This window comes from Coregonus lavaretus (assembly GCF_964263955.1).
Source record: "Coregonus lavaretus genome assembly, chromosome: 28".
NCBI lineage: Eukaryota > Metazoa > Chordata > Actinopteri > Salmoniformes > Salmonidae > Coregonus > Coregonus lavaretus.
In genome coordinates, this window is record NC_140015.1 from 23716530 (window position 1) to 23730020 (window position 13491).

The window sequence follows — 13491 nt, forward strand, 5'->3', positions numbered from 1 at the left end:
GTGCGGATGTACTCCAAGTTCTTATGATCGGTCCAAACGAGAAATGGAATGGTGGACCCCTCCAGCCAGTGACGCCACTCCTCCAAGGCAAGCTTCACAGCCAGCAGCTCTCGGTTCCCTATGTCGTAATTGCACTCAGAGGGGGACAACCGACGTGAGAAAAAGGCACAGGGATGGAGCTTCCTATCCTCCGCAGCCCACTGAGAAATCACAGCACCAACTCCCACATCCGAGGCGTCCACCTCCACAATGAATTGCCGGTCCACATCAGGCATCTGGAGGATGGGAGCGGAGGTGAACCTTACCTTGAGGGTACTGAAGGCTTTGTCGGCTGCTGGGGTCCAGGTGAAGGGTTGCTTGGTGCTGGTTAGAGCAGTGAGAGGGGCAGCAACGGTACTGTAGTTCCGGATAAACTTTCTATAGAAGTTAGCAAACCCCAGAAACTGTTGCAGCTTCTTTCTGTTCTCCGGAACTGGCCATGAAGTGACTGCTGATACTTTGGCAGGATCCATTTGGATACTTCCCTCTGCCACTATGTACCCCAGGAAGGCCACTGTCTTGACGTGAAACTCACATTTCTCTGCCTTGGCGTAGAGGGAATTCTCCAGAAGACGATGAAGGACTTGCTGGACATGGCGGGTGTGTTCAGACAGGTTTCTGGAGTAGATTAAGATGTCATCCAGGTAAACGAAGACAAACTTGTTTAACATGTCCCGCAGTACATCATTCACTAGAGCCTGGAACACAGCAGGAGCATTGGTGAGGCCAAAAGGCATAACCAGATACTCGTAGTGGCCTGTGGGTGTATTGAATGCGGTTTTCCATTCATCTCCCTCCCGGATCCGCACTAGGTGGTAAGCGTTTCTGAGATCCAACTTGGTAAAAACAGTGGCTCCCTGGAGCAACTCAAAAGCAGAGGTGAGCAGAGGCAGAGGGTAACGGTTTTTCACAGTGATGTCGTTGAGTCCCCTGTAGTCGATGCAGGGGCGAAGAGATCCATCCCTCTTCCCCACAAAGAAGAAGCCAGCACCAGCAGGAGATGAAGATGAACGGATTAATCCTGCGGACAGAGAGTCATTGATGTAGTCCTCCATGGACTTTCTTTCAGGAGCAGACAACGAATAAAGACGGCCCTTTGGAGGGGCTGTTCCAGGGAGGAGGTCGATGGCACAGTCGTACGGTCGGTGAGGGGGCAGAGATGTGGCTCTTGCTTTGTTAAACACTTCTCTGAGACCATGGTAGCATTCTGGGACATTGGAGAGGTCAGGAGCGGAGTTAGTAGGTACTGGCCGAGGGGGTAGTGCGGCAGCAAGCAGGCAGGTTCGGTGGCAGTCCTCTCCCCACTCCCTGATCACCCCGGTCACCCAGTCGAGCTGAGGGTTGTGCCGGCGGAGCCATGGGTAACCCAGGATGAGGGGTTGGCCTGGAGAGGGGAGCAGGTGAAACTGGATAGTTTCTTGATGGTTTCCGGACAGACCCATCGAGACCGGGGCCGTGACATGAGTGACCGACCCGAGTAAGTGTCCGTCCAGTGCCCGGGCAGGAATAGGAGGTGTCAAACGGAGGTTCTCCAGTCCCAGTTGGCGTGCCAGCTTGATGTCCATTATGTTGGCTTCGGCGCCAGAATCCACCAGAGCAGCCAGGGTGTGAGTTGAGTCAGAGAGGCGGAGGTGAACTTGCAGCAGGGGTTTGCGGTCGGAGGACTGGAAGGTCATTGAGCTCAACCGGACTCCCCCTATGCCCGGTGAGCTTCGGCTTTTAAAGGGCAGGTTACCACACGATGTCCATCACCTCCACAATAGAGGCAGAGGTTTGAGGTGAAGCGGCGCTGGCGCTCTGCAGGAGTGAGAGAGGCTCGCCCAATCTCCATAGGCTCAGACTGATCAAGCTGACTTAGGTGAGTGGCAGTAGATGACAGGAGCCCAGTCGGATCTCTCCGAATGCCGGTAGTTGGTGGACCTTGGCGCCCCCTCTCACGACGACGGGTCTGTATCCTTCTGTCGATCCGGACAGTCAGTGCGATGGCTTCATCAAGAGTGGAAGGCAGTTCATGGGAGACCAACTCGTCCTTGATATAGTCAGCCAAGCTATGGAAGAACGCGTCCACCAACGATGGTGTGTTCCAAGAACTTCGTCTTGCCAGGGTTCGGAAGTCGATGGAATGGTCTGCGACTGTACGTCTGCCTTGTCGAATACTGAACAGTTCACGAGACGCCTCTGCGGTTGGTGAATCCAGGTCAAACACCTTCAGCATCTCCTCAGCAAACAGGTCGAAGGTTGCACATGCGGGGGTTTGACGTTCGAACTCTGCTGTTCCCCAGAGTCGAGCTCGGCCCGTCAGGTGAGTGATGGCATACCCAACTTTAGCCCCCTCCGTGGCGAAGGTCCTTGGCTGCAAGGAGAACTGAAGTCGGCAGCTAGTCAGGAATGGCCGGACCTGGGTAGAATCGCCGTTGAACCGCTCGGGGTTTCCAATCTTGGGTTCCGGAGCAGCGGCTGCAATGACCGGGGCAGGTAACTCGGAGGCAGGGCTGGTGGGCAGACTGCCTGGAAACGGGCCGGTGGGCGGAGTGGCTGGGGTAAGGTTGGTGAGGAGTTGGATGATCATGGCGAGTTGTTGTTGCTGCTGCTGGAACTGCTGCTGGTGCTGCTGGAACTGCTGATGCTGTTGGTGGCCGACCTGAAGCAGAGAGGTGATGTCGCCGCTCATGCGGGCTAGCCCTCTCTCAGTGTGTTCCAGGCGTAGCATGGCAGTGGGTTGCTCAGGTTCGTCGGTTTCCATGTCGGGGGAAGTGTGCGCTGAGTCCATGATGGTCAGATCGTACTGTCACGGTTCAGACAGACGACCAGAGGACCACAATTGCGTCACACCAGAAAGTTTATTAAAACTTAAGGGAGAAGGGAAGTAGGGAGTGAGTGAAGGCTCCAGGGGTAACAGGGATCCCGTCCAATGTGCTGGGTCTGTGCCCCCCCCAGTAGCAGCGATGCGTCCTATGACGCCGGTGGTGGGTGGTCCAGAAGTCCTGGGGGGGGGGGGGACACACAGACACAACGGGGCGGATGAAACAAGGCAGCAGTACAGTTCAAGGGAAATCCAAATACGTTGTAGCAAGGCAGAAGGCTGGTCAGAGTTACCGGGATTGAAGAGTAGTCAGGAGTCGTTATGGCAGAAAGCAGGTCTGGTTTTCCTGGGGCAGAAGAGTATCCAAGAATCAGGCAGGTCCGGGGTCACAAAACAAGGGTGAGCCAGAAGCGTGAGCAAACAGGTTCCGGGTGTGAGCTTTGCAGACGATCTGACAAAGGAGAGCTGAAAGACAGGGCTTTAAATACTGGGAGAGGTTAGTGGGTAATGCAGCGCAGCTGGCAGAGTAATTAGAGCAGAGCAGAGCAGGGACAGGTGGAGCTAGTTAGGCTGAGTAGAGAGAGTGGAAGATAGTGGAAACAAATTAAGGTGGTAACCCGGTGGAGTGAGAGGGCTCATGACAGTGTCATTAGAATATATTTAACTGGCAACTATTATATCTGCATTAAAAAAAAGAAAAAAAAGATGATACTTACGTGATTAGGATAGACTGATGTTCCCGATCTAAAGAAAAATAAGCACAATAAGTTGGATGTTCAAAGTCACAATATGTAATCAAAAGACATTTAAAGCAGTGGGTGAAATACCTGTTAGCATGAGCTGATAAGCATTATCAGAGAGGGCAAAGATGTGAGGTGGGACCTCCATCCTCTTCTTCCCTATGTAGGCGCTCACCACCTCTGGGTTGTAGACTGGGAGCCACTTATATGGGTTCACAGTCACACAGAACAGCCCAGAGTAGGTCTGTCAATATTGAAGAAACATACACTACCGGGCAAAAGTTTTAGAACACCTACTCATTCCAGCGTTTTTCATTATTTGTACTATTTTCTACATTGTAGAATAATAATGAAGACATCAAAACTATGAAATAACACATATGGAATCATGTAGTAACCAAAAAAGTGTTAAACAAATATTTTATATTTGAGATTCTTCAAATAGCCACCCTTTGCCTTGATGACAGCTTTGCACACTCTTGGCATTCTCTCAACCAGCTTCACCTGGAATGCTTTTCCAACAGTCTTGAAGGAGCTCCCACATATGCTGAGCACTTGCTGGCTGCTTTTCCTTCACTCTGCGGTATTTTGGTATTTGGTATTTTATTAGGATCACCATTAGCTGTTGCAAAAGCAGCAGCTACTCTTCCTGGGGTCCACACAAAACATGAAACATGACATAATACAGAACATTAATAGACAAGAACAGCTCAAGGACAGAACTACATGCATTTTTTTTAAAGGCACACGTAGCCTACATATCAATACATACACACAAACTATCTAGGTCAAATAGAGGAGAGGCGTTGTGCCGTGAGGTGTTGCTTTATCTGTTTTTTGAAACCAGGTTTGCTGTTTATTTGAGCAATATGAGATGGAACGGACTTCCATGCAATAATGGCTCTATATAATACTGTACGCTTTCTTGAATTTGTTCTGGATTTGGGGACTGTGAAAAGACCCGTGGTGGCATGTCTGGTGGGGTACTTGTGTGTGTCAGAGCTGTGTGTAAGTTGACTATGCAAACAATTTGGGATTTTCAACACATTAATGTTTCTTATAAAAAGAAGAAGTGATGCAGTCAGTCTCTCCTCAACTCTTAGCCAAGAGAGACTGGCATGCATAGTATTTATATCAGCCCTCTGATTACAATGAAGAGCAAGACATGCCGCTCTGTTTTGGGCCAGCTGCAGCTTAACTAGGTCTTTCCTTGCAGCACTGGACCACACGACTGGACAATAATCAAGATTAGACAAAACTAGAGCCTGCAGAACTTGCCTTTTGGAGTGTGGAGCATCTCTTTATTACGTACAGACCTCTCCCCATCTTTACAACCATTGAATCTATATGTTTTGACCATGATAGTTTACAATCTAAGGTAACACCAAGTAAGGTAACGCCAATCTAAGGTAACGCGATCTGACTCATCCCAAACCATCTCAATTTGGTTGAGGTTGGGGGATTGTGGAGGCCAGGTCATCTGATGCAGCACTCCATCGCTCTCCTTCTTGGTAAAATATCCCTTACACAGCCTGGAGGTGTGATGGGTCGTTGTCCTGTTGAAAAACAAATGATAGTCCCACTAAGCCCAAAACAGATGGGATGGCGTATCGCTACAGAATGCTGTGGTAGCCATGCTGGTTAAGTGTGCCTTGAATTCTAAATAAATCACAGACAGTGTCACCAGCAAAGCACGCCCACACAATAACACCTCCTCCTCAATGCTTTACGGTGGGAAATATACATGCGGAGATCATCCGTCCAACCACACCACGTCTCACAAAGATACGGCGGTTGGAACCAAAAATCTCCAATTTGGACTCCAAATTGGAGTCCTCTGAACAGTTGATGTTGAGATGTCTCCTCTGAACAGTTGATGTTGAGATGTGTCTGTTACTTGAACTCTGTGAAGCATTTACAGTGGGGAAAAAAAGTATTTAGTCAGCCACCATTTGTGCAAGTTCTCCCACTTAAAAAGATGAGAGAGGCCTGTAATTTTCATCATAGGTACACGTCAACTATAACAGACAAAATGAGAAAAGAAAATCCAGAAAATCACATTGTAGGATTTTTAATGAATTTATTTGCAAATTATGGTGGAAAATAAGTATTTGGTCAATAAGAAAAGTTTCTCAATACTTTGTTATGTACCCTTTGTTGGCAATGACACAGGTCAAACGTTTTCTGTAAGTCTTCACAAGGTTTTCACACACTGTTGCTGGTATTTTGGCCCATTCCTCCATGCAGATCTCCTCTAGAGCAGTGATGTTTTGGGGCTGTCGCTGGGCAACACGGACTTTCAACTCCCTCCAAAGATTTTCTATGGGGTTGAGATCTGGAGACTGGCTAGGCCCCTCCAGGACCTTGAAATGCTTCTTACGAAGCCACTCCTTCGTTGCCCGGGTGGTGTGTTTGGGATCATTGTCATGCTGAAAGACCCAGCCATGTTTCATCTTCAATGCCCTTGCTGATGGAAGGAGGTTTTCACTGAAAATGTCACGATACATGGCCCCATTCATTCTTTCCTTTACACGGATCAGTCGTCCTGGTCCCTTTGCAGAAAAACAGCCCCAAAGCATGATGTTTCCACCCCCATGCTTCACAGTAGGTATGGTGTTCTTTGGATGCAACTCGGCATTCTTTGTCCTCCAAACACGACGAGTTGAGTTTTTACCAAAAAGTTCTATTTTGGTTTCATCTGACCATATGACATTCTCCCAATCCTCTTCTGGATCATCCAAATGCACTCTAGCAAACTTCAGACGGGCCTGGACATGTACTGGCTTAAGCAGGGGGACACGTCTGGCACTGCAGAATTTGAGTCCCTGGAGGCGTAGTGTGTTACTGATGGTAGGCTTTGTTACTTTGGTCCCAGCTCTCTGCAGGTCATTCATTAGGTCCCCCCGTGTGGTTCTGGGATTTTTGCTCACCGTTCTTGTGATCATTTTGACCCCACGGGGTGAGATCTTGCGTGGAGCCCCAGATCGAGGGAGATTATCAGTGGTCTTGTATGTCTTCCATTTCCTAATAATTGCTCCCACAGTTGATTTCTTCAAACCAAGCTGCTTACCTATTGCAGATTCAGTCTTCCCAGCATGGTGCAGGTCTACCATTTAGTTTCTGGTGTCCTTTGACAGCTCTTTGGTCTTGGCCATAGTGGAGTTTGGAGTGTGACTGTTTGAGGTTGTGGACAGGTGTCTTTTATACTGATAACAAGTTCAAACAGGTGCCATTAATACAGGTAACGAGTGGAGGACAGAGGAGCCTCTTAAAGAAGAAGTTACAGGTCTGTGAGAGCCAGAAATCTTGCTTGTTTGTAGGTGACCAAATACATATTTTCCACCATAATTTGCAAATAAATTCATTAAAAATCCTACAATGTGATTTTCTGGATTTTTTTCTCAATGTGTCTGTCATAGTTGACGTGTACCTATGATTAAAATTACAGGCCTCTCTCATCTTTTTAAGTGGGAGAACTTCACAATTGGTGGCTGACTAAATACTTTTTTTCCCCACTGTATTTGGTCTGCAATTTCTGAGGCTGGTAACTCTAATGAACTTATCTTCTGCAGCAGAGGTAACTCTGGGTCTTCCATTCCTGTGGCGGTCCTCATGAGAGACAGTTTCATCATAGCGCTTGATGGTTTTTGTGACTTCACTTGAAGAAACTTTCAAAGTTCTCGAAATGTTCCGTATTGACTGACCTTCATGTCTTAAAGTAATGATGGACTGTCATTTGTCTTTGCTTATTTGAGCTGTTCTTGCCATAATATGGACTTGGTCTTTTACCAATTGGGTTATCTTCTGTATACCCCCCCTACCTTGTCACAACACAACTGATTGGCTCAAACGCATTAAGAAGGGAAAACATTTCACAGATTAACTTTTAAGAAGGCACACCTGTTAATTGAAATGCATTCCAGGTGACTACCTCATGAAGCTGGTTGAGAGAATGCCAAGAGTGTGCAAAGCTGTCATCAAGGCAAAGGGTGGCTATTTGAAGAATCTCAAATATAAAATATATTTTGATTTGTTTAACAGTTTTTTGGTTACTACATGATTCCATATGTGTTATTTCGTAATTTTGATGTCTTCACTAGAAAATAGTAAAAATAAAGAAAAAACCTTGAATGAGTAGGTGTTCTAAAACTTTTGACCGGTAGTGTATATGCCCTTGTTAGATACATTTAACAATGAGATTATCAATTACATTTTTTTGGGTGAAATATTGTGTATCAGTGTAAAATACTTCATATCAAAAAAGATATCATATATCATCCATGCTCCGTAACGCTCTTTGAGGTTATACAGCACAGCGGGCTCATTGAGGTGGGTCATTATAACCATGTCCTCCATCTTCTCGAACTTGGGAGGGTTCATTGGAACACTTGGTCCTCCTTGACTACTACAGTCTGGAAAATATAAACAGAATACAGCAGGGTTATGAAAGCTACTGAAAGCAAGCCTCCAATTTGGCACATTGAATGGGAATGAGCCCATGTTGCCACTGATTGCTACGACATTGGTTCCACCGTTGACCTACTCTGTCATCCAGGGTCTGGACAGTGACTTTGTCCCCGTCTTTGTTCTGGACGAGCCCCTTCACATAGAGCTCTTTGTCATCACTGACGTAACAGGCCGTTTTGGCGTCAAAGGGCATAGACTAAGCCTCGATCCTCTCCTTCTCTGACTTCCTCAGGTACTGGGCAGCTGGCCCGAAGATGGACATTTCTCCATCCCCGCTCATTCTGACCTCTAAGAATGCAGTATAACAGAACACATTTCATCTCAGGCTTTTTCTCCCTTGAAAGTCAAAGATGAAATTGTCATTTGTCGTTCTACTTACCTACTTATTGCAGCTTACTGCAATCACTGAATCCCCCGACACCAATCCCCTGTGCCCTAGAACGGTTCAGAAGCGTGTGAGATAATGCAACCGCATTACATGGAAATCTGCTTTTTAACATGAAGTTCAAATATTTCAGCTATTCTTGTCAAGCACAGGGGGAGACTTACCTTGTTGCTGATGCTGAGAAGGTAAGCATAGCCTGCTGCAGTAGCTCCATTTATACTGTGCCATTGTCCTTGGTGAGAATCCTACTTCCTTTATATGGGCATGCATTGTTTGAGCTGCATGAACCTGTTGCCCATGGATAACTCCATTAAGCACAAGGTACTCTATGGTTATATTTAGGCCTAGCACTCACACACTATAATATGTCACATTTCCATTCAATAAAGAACCTGCCATCAATGCATTATTAACCACAACTAAAAGAGATTGCAATGAACTTTGACTGTTTAGCTCTATGCTCAGTAATCAGGTCATACATTTCTCTCTCTATACATATAATAAGATATAGAGCCATGGATAGGAATGACAATTTACATAGGAATGACGATATTACATGATACTCACAATATTTCACAGATGAAAAACTGGCTGAAATACTGTAACCTACATATAAAGATGATATAGTAACAATGCAAGCCAAAAGATAGGGGGGGAAACATTTGCACCAGTAATATCTGTCAAAGCATCAATCTGCTGTTGTTGAGAAGAGCATTTGTAAATAACCTCAAAGCTATAAATCTGAGGTGTGCTTAGTAGGCACTTTGGACACACTCACTATTCATTCATCCAGGTTGTTGCACTAATCAAGATCCAATTTCATAGACTAGGCTACATTTAAAATAAAGTAGGGGTACTCTACTAAATATTCCGTATCAGACTTGTGGTCCTCTGTAGCTCAGCTGGTAGAGCACGGCGCTTGTAACGCTAAGGTAGTGGGTTCGATCCCCGGGACCACCCATACACAAAAAATGTATGCACGCATGACTGTAAGTCGCTTTGGATAAAAGCGTCTGCTAAATGGCATATTATTATTATTTATTATTATTAACATTGGCCAAAGACAACTTTTCGTACCATAGTTATGAGCAAACTATATGAATCATGGGCTAATAGATTTGTCCCTTTTTCCTCTACACCGGGAAATGTGATATATCAGAGACATCTGATAACCAGCAGCTTGTTTAATGACTGTCTTAGTGTGGTTGCTATTTTGGTGATTGTAGAAAAGTAACATGATTACTCAGACATGTTCAAGCAGATTTGAAAATGATTGTTTCCCTTCTTTTTAAAGGATAATTGAGGTTAATTGGGACGGAAATACTGGCGTACAAAGCCCCGGGCTTGGATACAGCTGTTTTAACAATAAGTACATGGCCACAGTCCAATCCAAACAGCAGTTACAGGATGAACCCTGTTCTTCTCCTGTTCATCAGAATGGCAGAATTAACCAGCATAACTTATATGACCATAATATTCACAAATAATTGAAGTTAATCATTTTCATGTGACTTTTTGTTCATTGTTAAAGGGATACTTCAGGATTTTGGCAATTAGGCCCTTTATCTACTTTCCCATAGTCAGATTAACTTTTTGATGTTTCTGTTTCCAGGATGAAGGAAGTTAGAGGTAGTTTCGTAAGCCAGTGCTAACTAGCGTTAGCTCAATGACTGGAAGTCTATGGGTATCTACTAGCATGATAGCAGATACACATAGACTTCTAGTCATTGAGCTAACGCTAGTTTGCAATTGCGCTAGTTAGCAACTTCATTTAAACTGCACGCAGAGACATAAAAATGGTATCCACGCGTTAATCTGACTCTGGGGAAGTCCCGAAGAATCCCTTTAAGACGAGGCTTTATCAGAATGTTATTATACGATGTGACTGTAGAGTGCAATGTCACAGCAAGGTGAGCGACAGGACAGTGTACTCACATAGTGACATCCAAGTGTATGCCAACAATAAATTAATGAAGCAGGATTTGTATTTCACTTTGATTGAACATTTGATATGTCATGGACATCAGGATAGCCTAGTCTGCAAGGGCTTTGAACTTAATAGTCACACACAAGATGTCCTTACACAATTAATGTATTGTATAATAAATTAATTAATACATACATAAACTGAGAACGATCAATTAAGACATTTTAGTTCACGTTGTTGGAAACTGTATATTGTGCTTTGGGGTGACAAAAGTTATTCAATTTGAAGAATTACAGATCATGTATTGAGATGTCAGATACTGTATTTATGTATGCATCTGTTGCTTGGTGTAACATTATATGGATTTTAAATAGTCAAATCAAATATTCTAAAGGCTATTCCTTTTAATTCTGTATGAGTGAAAGCATCACACTGCTTGTTTCACCATTATCTTCCACAAGAGGGTGCTTACTGACTGAGCTTAAGCAACTACTTGTTCTTAACGTAGCTACATCAATCACATTCTGTTGTGAAAAGCTTTTGTAGTACAAGATGTCGATGACAATAAGCAAGCCTTTCATACCTGTCGTCCTTAATTTCCACTTTTGTCCCACTCCCAACTGTACAGTAATAGGGCCTGCCTGACTAGAAGGCCTCCTCCACACACACACACAATATACCTATATGTATATACAGTACACTTTACAATAGTGATCAAAGGTACAGTATATGAAGTGTATTTGAAAGTTGAGCGACATGAAAATGGACTATTGTGCTCTGCAGTCTGATTAATCCATTAACTATCACGTTTTAGGGAAGACCCAGATGCAGACAGTGTCTAAGTAACAACAGTTTATTACTAGAACAGGGGGCAGGCAAACGACAGGTCAAGGGCAGGCAGAGGTCAATAATCCAGATCAGAGTCCAAAAGGTACAGAACGGCAAGCAGTCTCAGGGTCAGGGCAGGCAGAGGTCAATAATCCAGGATGGTGTGACAAGGTACAGAACGGCAAGCAGGCTCAGGGTCAGGGCAGGCAGAATGGTCAAAACTGGGAAAACTAGTGGTCCTCTGTAGCTCAGCTGGTAGAGCACGGCGCTTGTAACGCCAAGGTAGTGGGTTCGATCCCCGGGACCACCCATACACAAAAAAAAAAAAAAAATGTATGCACGCATGACTGTAAGTCGCTTTGGATAAAAGCGTCTGCTAAATGGCATATTATTTATTTATTATTTAGAAAACAGGAACTTGAGAAAGACAGGAGCAAGGGGAAAACCGCTGGTACACTTGACGAAACAAAACGAACTGGCAACAGACAAACAGAGAACACAGGTATAAATACACTGGGGATAATGGGGAAGATGGGCGACACCTTGAGGGGGGTGGAGACAATCACAAAGACAAGTGAAACTGATCAGGGTGTGATATACTGATCAGTCTGATCAATTCATCAACTCATTAACTGATCAGTCTGATCAACTCATTAACTCATTAACTGATCAGTCTGATCAACTCATTAACTGATCAGTCTGATCAACTCATTAACTCATTAACTGATCAGTCTGATCAACTCATTAACTAATTTACTGATCAGTCTGATCAACTCATCAACTGATCAGATACAGATACTCCACAGCTGTTGTAGGCACGTTTGTCTTTTATGCCCCTCATATCAGATGAGAGAGCCAACGTTGAATTCTTGCTGCTCCTTCAGTGAAGATTGTTTGCTAACATGAAACACTCCAGTCACATCAGTCAACGATGCTCCAGTATGCTCTGGAGCTAATAAACGCTGCTTTGCCACTTGTCAACAAGCTCAGTCAATAAGAAACACTGTGTCCTCATTTATGGAACGTTTAGTGTCAGCTTATGTGTTCTTCTGATTCATATTAAAAACGCAGGAGGACAACGTGTTCTTTTCAGACATTATCATGTGTTGTCAATCATCAACATCTCAAGAATCTCATCATGAAGCCGTCCCTATAGTGCACATTGCCTACCAAATATACTACTGTAACAGGCTTTGATAACTTAATGCTGAGTATGAGTTCTGTATCTGTTTATAGATACTGTAAGCCTTTGTTCTGATTTGCATTAAGCTGAGTGATTACCCAAAGAAGCAGATTGCATCTAATGTTTTTTGTGAGAAGGACAAAATAAATAGGCCTGTCTGTTTCCATTGGTTACCCCATATAAACATATTGCACACAAATAGTCCCACATGGCCTTGGTGAGTTCTTAAGGACATGTCAGACATCCTGGCTGTAAATGAACTTGATGTTGAACAGGACGACTCTGTTTGAAAGGGGGCTTTCTAAAGATTGAAAATGTGTCTGCTGTCTTCTCTGGTTCTTATTGCTTTTTCATTTAGATATGTGTCTAGCCAGCTGCCAGACGATGCTGCCTGGCCGGCTGCATCCCTTCTTAGAGATAGTCAGTCACAATCAGTCAGTATCAGAGGGGAGTGTGGCAGCTCGAACACACTGCACACAGGGTCAATTTGATTTATAAGAAATGGAGGGACGGACCAACACAAAACGGGCCTTGTTGCCTGCGAGTGCCTCACAGCTCTGCCTCACAGTGTTGGCCATTGTGTGGCCTGCCATGAAGTAGGACCCTGGCTGCATCTGGGAAAGGCCTCCGGACCCTTACATCTGCTAGACACTAACAAAGACTCATAGAAAACGTCTCATACCATAAGATGTGCTTCCTGGACCGTTTTATTCTTTGTCTTGTAAATAAAGAAAAGAGGCAGAGTTGAAAGATGTTCAGTGTCTGTCCATTCCTTCCATGTCTTAGCTTTGACCCTGGGCGCCGGGTCACTCTGGCCAGTAATGAGAACCCATATGTGTGACAAACGTTTCCTCCTCCTGGTTCTAAAAGAGCCTTGTCCCTCTCAATGTTCACTGTGACTCTTTAACGGACACTTCTCTGATTTGGCTGTTTGCTTCCTTACGAAATAGTCTCAGCCTAACATGGTAAGGCTTTGTTTTTAATGCTATTATTATCTGTCTCTGTTATCAATTGCATTTTTGACAGTACTTTATGTGCGGTGTTACATTTTTTGACAGATTTGGGAATTGCTTCAATGGACCACTGTTGCTTCAGTGGAACAATTGTGGTAGTCACACA

General features: G+C 44.7%; 1 pseudogene across 1 annotated transcript in view; it reads right to left on the reverse strand.

Moving 5' to 3' along the window:
• The window catches only part of LOC311103186 (myosin-13-like), a 33141-nt pseudogene extending 24812 nt beyond the window's left edge, over positions 1-8329 (reverse strand). Inside the window, exons 1-4 of the transcript in view lie at positions 8126-8329; positions 7852-7994; positions 3670-3826; positions 3559-3586 (exon numbers count right to left, since the gene is read on the reverse strand). The product of the transcript in view is annotated as a myosin-13-like (transcript). The remainder of the gene's footprint in view (positions 1-3558; positions 3587-3669; positions 3827-7851; positions 7995-8125) is intronic.
• Between the last annotated feature and the right edge of the window lie 5162 nt (positions 8330-13491).